The sequence below is a fragment of the Fukomys damarensis genome, unplaced genomic scaffold (assembly GCF_012274545.1).
Source record: "Fukomys damarensis isolate Sample0158 unplaced genomic scaffold, DMR_v1.0_HiC HiC_scaffold_6, whole genome shotgun sequence".
NCBI classification, from domain to species: Eukaryota; Metazoa; Chordata; class Mammalia; order Rodentia; family Bathyergidae; genus Fukomys; species Fukomys damarensis.
In genome coordinates, this window is record NW_022900918.1 from 40,848,992 (window position 1) to 40,861,809 (window position 12,818).

Genomic DNA, 12,818 nt, shown 5'->3' on the forward strand with positions numbered 1-12,818 from the left:
TTGCCTGGCTTTTATCCACCTCTGAACACTCAAGTCTCTGCCATCTGTCTGCAGTCCCACTGGGCCTGGCGTTAGTGATGCCGCCTTTGCTTTTGCCCCTGTGAATTAGGTCCTGGAAGACAGAAGTCCCTGCTCCTTGCCCACCCATACCCAGCCTCAGTTCTCCTCCACCAGGGGCAACAGGGACCCTGTGAACCCCAAAGGAGGTGCATCAGCAGCTGAGAGATTGCACGGAGCCTGCCTGCCCTGTGCCCTGGGGTATCTGATGGTCACAGGAGGGCAGGGCAGACCAGCAAGCAGCAGTGCACGGAGTGTTGGTATAATGATATTCCAAAGTTTATGTTCACATAGAGAAGGAAGCAATTATTTGGCTCAAAAAAAACCAAAACAGCAAAGCATAGACCTTTTCCAGAAGAGGTGCGGTATGATCTGTGTCCCCTGAGGCACTGCTGACAGGAGAATGGGCTTTGGGGACCCAGGAGCTGAGTGTGCCCTCCTGTTGTGAAGCCCTTTCCCTGCCTCTCAGGCCTGGCCACGCCTGACCTCAGCAGCTCTGACCTCAGCTCCCAGCTGCAGGGGCAGTGGAAAGGCTCCTTGCTGGCCCTCCGACCTCTGCTGTGCAGCTATGCCAGGCCACACGGACCGGGGAGGGTGCAAACAGAGCAGGAGGTGGAATCTCTGGAAAGGCTGCTTTGGGCCAAACCATGAGGAAGGCTTCATCTACAGCTGAGAACTCAGTCCTCTTACTCATAAAATGCTTTAGACTCAGTGGGACAGGCTGACAGTACTCCGGGGTGGGTGACTTTAGAAGCATGTTGGAAATGTGTATCTTGATGGTTTTACCCAGGAAGAGTACAGAGAAGGGGGAGAGAAAGTTTACTGAAAGGAGAAGTAGGAAACCCCGAAAGAAGAGCGTCACATTGCCCACGGGAGATGTAGCAGCCTGGCTCCGGATGGGCCCCATGAGTGGGGACAGTAGGTACAGAGGTTCTCCAGAGATGCCTGGGCAGCTGCCGGACTGCAGAAAGAAGTTGGCAGAAGGGATTCTAACCTCGTCCCTGGACGTTTACCATCTCCCTCTTCTATTCGAGATTGAGCCTCTGAAATTCTTCATAAAATCAGGAATCTTTCAGTCAGGGTTCTTTATTTATACCTTCTTCATAAAACACATGTATTGCACTTATAACAATTGCATAAACCTTTCCAGTAAGGCCTCGTGACTTTGGGAAATTATTTTCCTTGAAGATTTTAGGGGAGCTGTGATAGGAAATATATATTTAACCCACCCTGTATACCTGTAGTGTGTATCAAAGACAAGCTAGATATTAAATAAAAGCTAACTGTGTGTTCATGGGTGAAAATGCATTTAGAATCCTAGTTTTCTAATTTACATTCCATTTTTAAAAATATTCTGAGCACTTCATAAAATTTCAACTTTAGCTCTCATTGTTTTTAGAAAATGTGGGTTGAAAACAACTAATAGTTTAAATTAACAGAATTACTGCACTGGTTTCTGTTAGAAATTAGCTCATAGAGGAACAACTGAGTGATTAGTTGGTGCTGCTCCAAAGTCTCTGTGGATTTGAGTTTTCCCATAAAAGCACCTTTATTTTTAAACAAGTTTTCCATAATCAGAGTCAGTCTTGTGGTTTTATAAAATCTTTCATTTCGGTGCGATGTATTAATGCATCTTGGCCAAAGGGCCCCCTAAGGACAAATTCCTATGTTAGAGTGGGGATTATGTGTAATTTGTGGCAACATGTAACCCACACGCCTTTTAAATCATCCATGTAGCTCTACACACACTTAAATTTTGAACTATGGCACTAAAAAAAAAAAAGCAATATATTCTTCATTTTATAAGTCAAGAAAGGTAGAAAAAGTTGAATGTCAACATGCAGTGTCTGTTTTGGACCACGGGAGGAAGAGTTCAGAGCAATCTTTGACCGTGAGGTTGAGCCCTGTGCTCTGGACTTCCTGTGCTATCTCTCTGGCCGGATGGAAGGGCCCGAACCTGTCCCTCACCGCCACGGCTCCTCCTGCTCCGTTTGCCAGGTCTCTATTTCACGTCTCCTAGGAAGGGCAGTGGTTGGGTTGCTGCTGTCCAGGCCCCACCTAGGGGACTCACCTGCCCCACAATCTACCTGGGAGCCTGGGCCCTGCCTCCATAGCATGTGGCTGCTGAGGCTCACAGGTCCCTTTCGGAATGTTTAAGCAGCATGATTTGAATTAGAGCTGAAGATCTTCTCTAAACACATTTGAATTTTTCATTACTCATAGGAGCCTGGTATATTTTCCAATCTCCATTACGGAAATATTTTAAAGTAAATGGTAAGAGGCTTGCATGGCATGAAATATTAATAAGGTCTCATTAATGAGCACAGACTTGAATTAAAGAAGGCTTGTGGGGTTTGTGGGGTTTTTTTGGTTGTTGTTGATTATTTGTGTTAGCAAATTTTAAATCATATACGGGACTGCCATTTTAGGGATTGCCCTTAAACTGCTGATTTAAATTACAGATAAGCGTTTAACCCAGAATTGTATCTGACTCTGTTGACTGTTAACAGTCAGAACCTTGAAGTGAAGGAGAATTATAGCTTCACTTCGGCTCTTGGGAGACTTGAGTTTCCATTAAAGCAATTCTCAACCATCTGCAGTAGGAAATAGTATTTCAAAGTTCTTAAATTTTGATGGGAGAAAAGTGAATGGATTAGGAGAAAGCAAACTGGTCTGAAGTAATAGCGACTGAATTAGTGAAAGTGTAAATGAAAGTTAATAGTTGTGCAATATGTGTGGCACATGCACCTCCATCCCTGGATTGCTTTCTAGTCACACAACTTCCTTGAAAGCTAGCGTAACTTACTTTACGACACAACACTTCCGTGTGGGTCTCATACAGCTGCTCCCCTGCAGCTGCGGGTGGTCCCCATGTATCACATCAGCACCTCTCTCCTACCCTCGGAGGCTGGGTCAGTGTTTCCGCTCTGCGTCCCCACAAATATGTTAAGTGTTGTTCAGGGCTGAATGGTGGCCTCCAAAAGATGGGTCCTGGTCCTCCTCTGTGGAAGCTGGGTGCCTGAAATTGTTTGCAAAACAGGGGTCTGTGTATAGAGAGCTCATGAGCTGAGGGTTTGACAGTGGGGTGATCATCCTGGGTTGTGTGGGGAGGCTCTAAGCCCGATGGGAGATACCCATAGGGCAGTGTGAGGAGGCATCGTGATGCTGCAGGCAGAGTGGAGCGCACTGTGCCGCAGCCTGGGGACGTGTGGAGCCACCCGGAGCTGGACAGGTGGGTGAGGAGGGGCTGCACTGGAGCCTGCAGGACCAGGGAGAGCACCTTTCTCCTGCTGTGTGACACCAGTTTGTGGTCACCTGTTGTGACAGCGTCAGGAAACCAGGACAGCACTTGGTGCTGTGTCCCACTCTGCAGACCAGGAGGATGGAGTAGTCAGCATTGTACTGTCTTCACAGAGCACGACCCAGTTCCAGGGAACCTGGCCTTCTGCACCCCCACTCTGACCTGTGCACCCCCCACCCACCACATCTCCTCCCTCTCCCCCACGGTCAAGTTCCTGGCCAAATGCAGATGTTCTTGATCCCCGCCCATCACTAGTGGGTAGGACGCTCCTGTGGCGTTTTGTGACTGCCACAGTGCTTCTGAAACCTCCTCACCTCTCCTTTGGCTCCACCAACACTGCCACTTCGGTGAGGTCCTGAGACCCTGCGGGCTGTTCAGCCCCTCCAGTATCTCTGCACGTCCTCTTCTCTTCTTTATTTTTAATGTAAAACATTTTTATTTTATTCTAATGTAAGTAGATATTAATAAAGAAAGTATAAAAGCCATTCTATTAAAAATAATTTTTCATAACAAAAATGACAGGAGAATAACAGTGGCAAATACACTGTGTATCATGACCTAAAAGGAATATGTTTTCATTCACTAAACCCTCAGCTCATTTCCTAATAATACTCTTTTTTATTGCCTAAAACAGTTTAAGTATTCTCAGAGTATCTTACATTCTTGCCATTTCACTATATTTATTATTCTTTTTGGTCTTTATTTTCACTTTGAGTTTCTCACACAGAGAGACAATGTGGTATTTATGTGCATGTATTTGATTTATTTCACTTAAAATTTAAGTATGGTCTCAAGGTGCATCCATTTATCTAAAAATGTCTCAAGTTTATTCTTCTTTGTGGCTGACTAGTACTCCATTATGTATATAAAAATATCACGTTTTCTATCTCTTCATCAGTTGATGGGCATTTGGGCTGTTTCCAAGTTTTAGCTATTATAAACTGTGCCACTATAAACATGGGTGCGCATATATTCCTGTGGCATGATGCTTTTAATTATTTTGGGAAGATGCCCAGAAGAGGAATAGCTGGATCAAATGGGATAAAAAAGCATGATACTGGTTAAGAAGGAGAAAAAAACGCAGATCTAAAGATCAGTGGGACACACTAGAAGATACAGAAAGAATCTCAAACACACTCTGCCACCTTATCTTTGACAAAAGGGCCAAATACCTTCCCTGGAAGAAAGACAGCCTCTTTAATAATTGGTGCTGGGAAAACTGGCTTTCTGCATGCTAAAGATTAAAACCAGACCCGAGTCTCTGACATGTACTAAACTGAAATCAAAGTGGATCAAAGATCTAAATATTAAAGCAGAAACACTGCATCTGCTGGAAGAGTGAATAAGTGCAACTCTTGAGGAAACAGAAATAGCAGAAATTTCATGAACAAACCCAGACTGCCACAAAGAATCAACAACTGGGACCTCATCTTATTAAAAGCTTTTGCACAGCAAGAGAAACCAATGACAGAGTGAAGAGAGAGCCCACAGTGTGGGAAAAAATTTTACCAGCTGTTTCTCAGACAAAGAACTAATATCTAGAATGCATGAAGAATTGAAAAAAGCCCACCCAAATTTAAAGATCCAATCCAGAAATGGGCATCTGAGATGAATACACACTTCTCAGATAGAGAAGTAGAAACAGCAAATACATGAAAAACGTTCGCCGTCCCTGGTCATCCCAGCAATGGAAAGGATAACAACACTGAGATTCCATCTGATATTCCAGAAAGAATGGCTATCGAGAAATCAACCAACAACAAATACTGCCAGGGCTGTGGGGAAAGAGGAACCCTTCTCCACTGCTGGTGGGAGTGTAGATTGCTGCTGTCGCTGTAGAAGTCTGTGTGGAGATCTTTCCTCTTCTTGAAAGGATGTCGTGCCCACCCCAGTAGGCCCTGCACGGGCCTTCCTGTGATTCTGGGAGAACCTAGATTTGGGGACACTCTTCACCCACTATGGCTGGTAGGCGGCTGCATCCTAGCTCTCCCTGCAAGTCCCCTGTGCTTTTGTGTCCCCACCTCGTAGTAGGGTGACAGCCTCAGAGCCCTGCTCTCTGCACCTGTAGAATCCGTGTGGTGCAATGCAAAGAGAAGAGTGGCGGGCCCACAGGATGGGTGGATTTTTAGCTCTGTTGCTGGCCGACATTGAGAAGCACACGAACCCCGAGCAGCGATGGCCATGAAACTTATAATTAAGGAAAACGTGGTGATGAATCTTACAAGCTCATTCTAAAGGATGGGTAGTGGGCCCGTGGTGGAAGCAGGTATTATTATTTCACTGAATGCTTCCAAACGCGAGTCACACCTCCCTTACGTGAGCCCAAGGCCGGCAGTGCAGGAATGTCACAGTATTTAGCAAAATCTTGACTCTATCAGAGACTATGCAGCAGGAAATATTTCAGGGGTCTTTTAGCGTGTTCTGTTTTCAAGTGAGAATGTGGGTGGCTGATTAAGTGGTAAATGTCTTTCATTTGTTTAGAGGAAGTTGTTTCTTCTGTCTCATAAATGGTCTCGCATCACCAAAAGCCGTGCTTAGTGGATCGTGGCAGAGCACTTGCTGTGAGCACGGTTGCTAGCAGTGTCCCGTAGGCACTGGACGGCCGGCCGTGACCACCCCAGGACGGGATGCTGCCTCCCTGCCTCCCGTCACTGTCAAAAGGCACCCGTGAGAGAACAGGGCTGGAAATGCAAACACGCGCTGGAACCCGTAGCACAGCGCTACCCGAGAGAACATGCAGGTAGCATCCAGTGTCGATGTGACGTTGTGGGTTTAGGGAGCACCTAAATTGCTGGGGGGAGGAGTAGCTGTGCCTTGATTAAAAGATTTTTGTATGTATGTTTTGGAGTTGTGAGCAGCAGGATCCCAAAATTCATCTCTAAAGTGAATTTTAGATGCTGGAGGATTCCATTGTATAATTATATAGATATAGATATATGTACATATATAAAAGAAGATTTTTGTAAAAAAAATTCTATTCTTTACCATTGAGTTTTGTGACTCATATTTTCATTGAGCATGCAGACCTGTGAAATGTCAGGGCACACTTCAAAAGATCTTTTCACATCATTTCCCTTACATATCCTCTGCATCGCACTTTTACGGTGAAATAAAAGTTTATAGCCCCGTGATACCGTGAGCTGGCAGATAGACTGCTGCTTTCTGGGGCATTTTGAGCACGTGCATCGGGCCTCCTCCTCCACACCCTGGTCCGCATCCCCACACACGAAGCCGTCTCCCCAGACCTGAAGAACTCCATCATTACTGTCTGTCACTGCTTCACCAGGCGTCTCCGGGAACGCTGCTCCTGACGTTGCTGGTGGAGACGGATGGTGCTGACTTGGGGACTGGCCATAAAACACCAGTCTTTCCCCTTCTCCTAGAAAGCAGGCACCCCCATCTCTGAATGCAGTCCTCGGTTACATATTTAGACTTAGCCATGGCCCAGCTCTCCGGAGAGGAGGGACTCTCCCTGACAGTCCAGCAGCCACCATGGACACATGATCAAAATGTGTCAGGACACTGCTGCCGTTCAGCTGCACGACCCCTGTGCAGGGAGCACCGTGTGCAGCCCGTCTGCCGACCTTCACCCCGGGAGATTTGTGGGAGACACAGTGTACCCAGGACAGCTCTGGAAGTGAACCTTTAAATCAAATGACAGCTCAGACAGACTAATCAGTGGGCAGCCTCCGACTATGTCTCTCTTTTCTCCAGGCACAATCTCCAGACACAGCAATCAAATCTGTCTGACCCAAGCCAAACTGATGCTATTAAAGGTTATTTGACAACAATATTTTGACCTGCACAGAGAGAACTTCATTTCCATCTGTATTTGTTCACCTCTTGGGCAGACATTTTGAAAAATAAATACGAGCTCTGCTGGGCCCGGTGTCCCATTCTGCACAGCAGTGTCACCTTTGGCAGACCGTGACCCGAGAGCTATCAGCGCTGCCCTTCTGGGCTCAGCAGGGAGGGGAGGTCCAGGTCTCACAGTCTTCCTGCTCCTTCATGGGCTTGCAGAAAGTCATGAATATAGAGAGTCAGATGCCCTAAATTTTGGCATTTTAGTGTTAACTTGACTGCTTCTTTTCTTTAAATGGATGGAGGCATATTCATAAATATCATCTATACAAAAGTCAAGTAAGTCCATGTCCTGATTTTGGCGTGAAAACCTTCACTAACCAGCATTTATCAGCTCACTGTGAGCTAGAGGAAACCAGCAAAAATGCTGGATAGAATCACTTTGTCGAAAAGTGAAAGAGAAGCCTGTGTTTCTCAACGCTGGTGGAGGATGGAGGTCTCAGCACACATAAGGTCAAGAGCCTCGGCCTCACACCACGGGCAGAGAGCTAAAACCAGGCATGAAAGAACACGCTGGCACGCTGGCGTCTGCTGCTAATGATCACCATTTTTTTGCTGAAACCGATCTGAGCATATATTCTGATGTGCTGTATTGAATTCACAAGTATATGCAGCAGTTGTGCATTTTTGCCATCTGCTTCTCTTACCTCTTCTTCTCTGAAAGACTCCGTGTCACCTCGTGGAGGTAACTGCGCAGGCAGGGGTGGCTCCTGTGTCCCAGGTGGCCATGGTCCTCCGGGTCAGAGCTGAGGGACTCCCATGGTTCAGCTTCCTGGCAAGGTGCCTGCCTACCGTGCCTGCATCTCACCGCCTCTGCACAGAGCTCAGTACCCAGCCCCAGACTCCCCATTCCTGCCCGACCCACATCACAGGAGGACACGCACAAAGGAAGATGCTCTGCACGTCTCTCCCACCTGTAGCTCACGGCAGAGCCAGAAACCAGCCACACACTGAGCATCCCTTACCCAGAATGCTTGGGACCAGCAGGCATTCAGATAGTTTGAGATTTTGGAATACTCACATAGAATTTACTGGCTGAGCAACCCTAATTTGGAAATCTAAAATCCAGATGCTCCAAAATCCCAACCTTTTAAGAGCTTGTCAAAAATCAACTTTTCAAGTTCAGACCATTTTGGGTTTCAGATTTCCAGATTAGAGATGCCTGACTTGTAATGGAAATGCAGGCTTTTCTGTTTCCTGTTTACATCTCAAATCCAGAGCCTCCCTTTCACCCCAGTACCCCAGTTCTCATCACCCAAGTCACCCCCATCCTCTTGGGGCCCTACATTAGCGCCCCCTACCGGCGGCATGAGTAATAATTATCTGCAAAGCAAAGTGTGAGAAGGAACAGAGAGCAGTTTTACTTGAGCAGTTGTAGAGGGAGGCTTGTGGCCTCTGATTCATCCTTTTTTTCCCTTTTTTTGCTTGTCTTGTACCTGCTGGAAATTAAACAGGGTGACTCAGATTCAATCTGGTAGTAAGGGATCTATGCAGGTGGCCTCAGTGGGTGCCTGGCCAACAGCTCCTAAGCTGTGCTTTTCCGCACTTCTTCCTCAGTTCACTCCCCCGAGTGGGGGTGGCATCTGCTCTCCAGGCCCCTCTTCAGCAGGTGTGTTCTCCCTGGACCTGGTGGCTGCACAGGCTGAACTCAAAGGACACAGTCAGGATCCAGTTATCTCTGCAACTTGCACTGCTTTTTCAAATGTATTCAGCAAGTCCTTCCTTTCTTGAATCTTACCCAGAGCTGGACAGCCCCAGGAGAAATCCGCTTCTCTCTGGCCTTAGAAACGCCTGCCTGTATTTGCTTTACCTGGAGGCTGCAGGCTCAGCTCTGATTAAGAATTTCTAGTGCCCTGTGACCATCAACACAGCAGGCTTCATGGGAAGTCTGGTGGCCTAGGCCTCTGCCTTCTTCCTTTTCACGGTGTGGACAGGAGGGGCCTGTGCGTCCCATATCGTCAGCGAGGTTTCCCACGCTGGCCACTCGGTGCTTGCACCACCCTGTGGGTTCCCCCCACCTGGAACACTGGACCTCCTTCCTGCTGAATGAATGAGGCACCCCCCGGACAGGGCTTTGGGGTTCACTCCACACAGACCCTGCTCAGGCCTCCCCGTCTGCCCCCTGGCACTGCTCGTATCTCTCTGCCTCGGGGGTGAGACAGAAACATCCGTGTCCTCTGCGTGCACATCGGAGCAGCTGCCCGGTGCACGGCCGACCCCCTTGCTAGCCCACCCTCATGTCATGTGGCCCAAGCTAGCACAGGGCCGCCCTCACTAGGGGCCGTGCACAGGTGTCTGCTCTCTTGACTGAGGGAAAGCCAACAAAGGGCATCAAAGTGCTGATGACAGAATTTGTTCTTTTAATTGAGATATAAGAGTTGTACATCCTTACAGGGCACAGTATGGTAATCCAATACCTTTATACGGTGTGCGGTACCCAAATCAAGTTGAGAAAATAGCATTTCCCTCTTTCCAAAGTCGAATCATGCTTGTATGTTGCGAATTCTCCTGTCACTTTGAAATCCATCATACATTGTCTCAGCCCATCTGGGCCACAGCATGCTATGGAAAGGCGGGACCAGTCCCTCCGCTCCACCTGCTCTCTGTGTCCCCAACTGAACTTCTTCCTGCCCCTCTGCCCCTGCTCTTCGGGTCTCTGGTGACCACTTGCTGCTCCCTTCTTCACAAGACCGACTTTCTCAGACTCCACAAATGATGAGAACCCATGCTGCTTGTCTCTCTATCTGACTTTCACTTGGTGTAATGGGGGCATTATGACATAGAAATAGGAAATGTTTTATGGCTGAATAAAGTCCTGCTGTATGAAAGCACACCCATGTGCAGTGACGCTCCACTGTATGCATGTGTGTCCTGTTCTCGTTATCCATATCTGTTTATCTATGTTTATTCCATCTTTTTTCCATCCTTCCATCCACTGGTGAACACCTAGGTTGATTTATAGTTTAGCCATTGTGCATAGTGCTTCAGTAAACATGGGAATGCAAGTATCTTTCTGGTATAATGAGGTCACCTCCTTTAATTATCATTACATACCCAGTAGCGGGATGGCTTGATCATATGGTAGTTCTGTTTTTAGTTTCTGAGGAATCTCCATAATGGCTACAGTAATTTACATTCCTGCTGGGATGGTTTATATCTAAGATGGACCCCAAAGTTTTATGTGCTCCAAGGTGCTGCTTTTGGGAGTGAGTAGATCATGGGTGTGTGACACTGGATGAAGGGTTTGATAGCTGGATCAGTCCACTGATTGGTTTAGCATAATTTTGGGTGTAGGTAACAGGAAGCCCTGCCCTGGGTATGTGTGGCACCAACCAACAGGCTTGTGGCCTGGATGGGATGAAAGGGAAAGGAAGACTGCTGCTCACAGCCTGCTGCCTGCCCTGCTGTGGACTGTTTCTCCTCTGCCAGGCCACCCTGCCATGGAGCCAGCCAACTGTGGACTGAAACCTCCAGACTGTGGGCTGAAATAAATATATTCTCCTGTACCTTATAGGTGTCAGGTATTTTATCTCAATGACAAAAAAAGGAACTATGACAGCACATTGTAGCAGATGAGCTGCTAGCTCATTGTGGCTTGATTTGCATTTCCCTGATGGTTAGTGTTACTGAATATTTTTTCATTTATTTACTTGTTGATTGTGGCCATATTCAGAGACTTAAAGCAACATAGCGGTCACTGTTTTGTGCTTAGATGGGTGCAAGATTAAGACAGGGCTAGATACGGGCATCATTGTGTTCATCAAATGTAGAGAACAGGAAAGGGGATGTTACCAGAACCCCTGTAGAGGGTCCTGGTCTTCTGTGAGCCACAACAGCGCAAGGGAATTGAAGAATAAGGCTGGAACTCAGAGAGGAGGCTGGTTCTTGGCCTGATCAGTGCTGCTTTGGGCAGCAAAGATGAAGGCACCCTAGCTTGCCACTTATTGGGTTCCTAGGGAGTATCAGACAACTCAGAAGGTGACAGTAATCCTAAATTGACCTGGATCTTGGAGGGTGGCGGTAATCCTATGACCATGAGGATCTTATGCTGATGGGATCTTAGGTCCATGAGAAGCTTATGCTTATTAGGAAGGTAAGATGAGCACAAATGGTCTCACAGAGTAGGTGGGATGAGTTAAGAGGATAAGGAATTTGTCCCTCCCCAGGTGAAGTCTCTCTTACTACTCAGTTGTCAAGGAGCCAGGAGGGTCTTCAGCTGATGTAATCTCGCCCTTGAGTGTCACAGCATCACAGGTCCATTGAAGTCTCAGCTGTGACCAGAGACAAAACAATACAGTTGTGTTTAGGCACGTCATAGCCAGCCCGTAGGCAGAAGACCAGGCCTAGTCATAATTTATGGTGGAATAATTTCCCCGAAAGTTATGTAGAGTGGCTCTCGGCATGAATACAGTACACATAGATATAGCTCAGAAATCCAACACCAAAGCTGACTGTGCCTCACGACTCTTACCCATGCCATAGTCTGGCAATGTCTTCAAGTCGTGTGGTCCAGAACGGCCTTGAACCCACTGCAGCCCAGGCTGTTGTGGAGCTAGCTGTTCAGGACCCTTCTTGCCTCTGCCTCTGGGTGCCGAGATACAGGTGTGCACCACCAAGCCAGCGGGGACTTTGTTACAGGGGCTCAATCTTCGAGTGCTTAGGCTGTGTGGAGACACAGGGCTCTGCCACCCAAGTGTCTGAGTGGACGGTTCAGCAGTGTCGTTAGCACTCTGTCTGACCTTAGAAAGACGACGGGACCGGGATGTGTGGGCATACGGGTCATCGCCCGGGCCAAGGGCAACAGGAAGGCAGGCGAGGCGTAGAAAGTCTTGAGTAGCAAAGCCACAGGAAGTGGCACCAGCGGCTTTCTCACCTCTGGCCAGAACAGAGGGGACGGGCCTGGGGCCATGTGCTCACGAGCCCGTGGCCCACACACTCCTTCCCTTTGCAGGCCTCTGCTCTAGTGAGTCCCCAGGCTCCGTGTCCCCATGGCAGAGCCCCTGCCCACCGCTCTCTGCGACCTTTCCCGGCGTCGTCTGCTCCCCACTTCCTTGGTGCCTTCAGGATCCCGTGGTGTCTCCTGGGTTTGGGGCCACATGAGGACCCGTGGACTCCGCCCCATCACAGGCCACCAAGACGGGGACGGAGAAAGCAGAGAGCTGGGAGGCCAGGCACTATCTAGACAGGAAGAAATACTACACCAAACTCTCAGAATAACATTATTGCAGGGAATCGGTTATGCGGGAAGAGGTGAGGACACAGCCAGAAGTCAGGGAGGTGTCTACAGCAGGGAATAGCTTCCCTGAGGCTGGAGATAAAGGGAGCACAAGATACCGTGGAGCTCAGGCACTGGGGACAGAATGTGTAAGCTGGAGCCATGGCAGTTGCCCCAGTACCATGAGGCGTGGGCTCTGAGATGAACACAGAACCAGGGAGAAAGACTACTGTCACAGATCCTCTTGCCCTCCTCCTGGTTCCTGGCTTCTGCTGGAAGCTTCCAAGGGAGGCTGGCGGTCCTGGGACTGCAGAGCTCATGGAGTGAATGCATGTGAAAGAATTCACCTCTTAAAAGTGCAGCATAAACAAAAGACTTATTTTT

At 48.0% G+C, this 12,818-nt stretch overlaps 1 protein-coding gene across 1 annotated transcript in view; it reads left to right on the forward strand.

Moving 5' to 3' along the window:
• Myo16 (myosin XVI) overlaps positions 1–12,818 on the forward strand; it is a 378,094-nt gene that overhangs the window by 245,709 nt on the left and 119,567 nt on the right. The gene's annotated exons all lie outside the window — the stretch shown is intronic.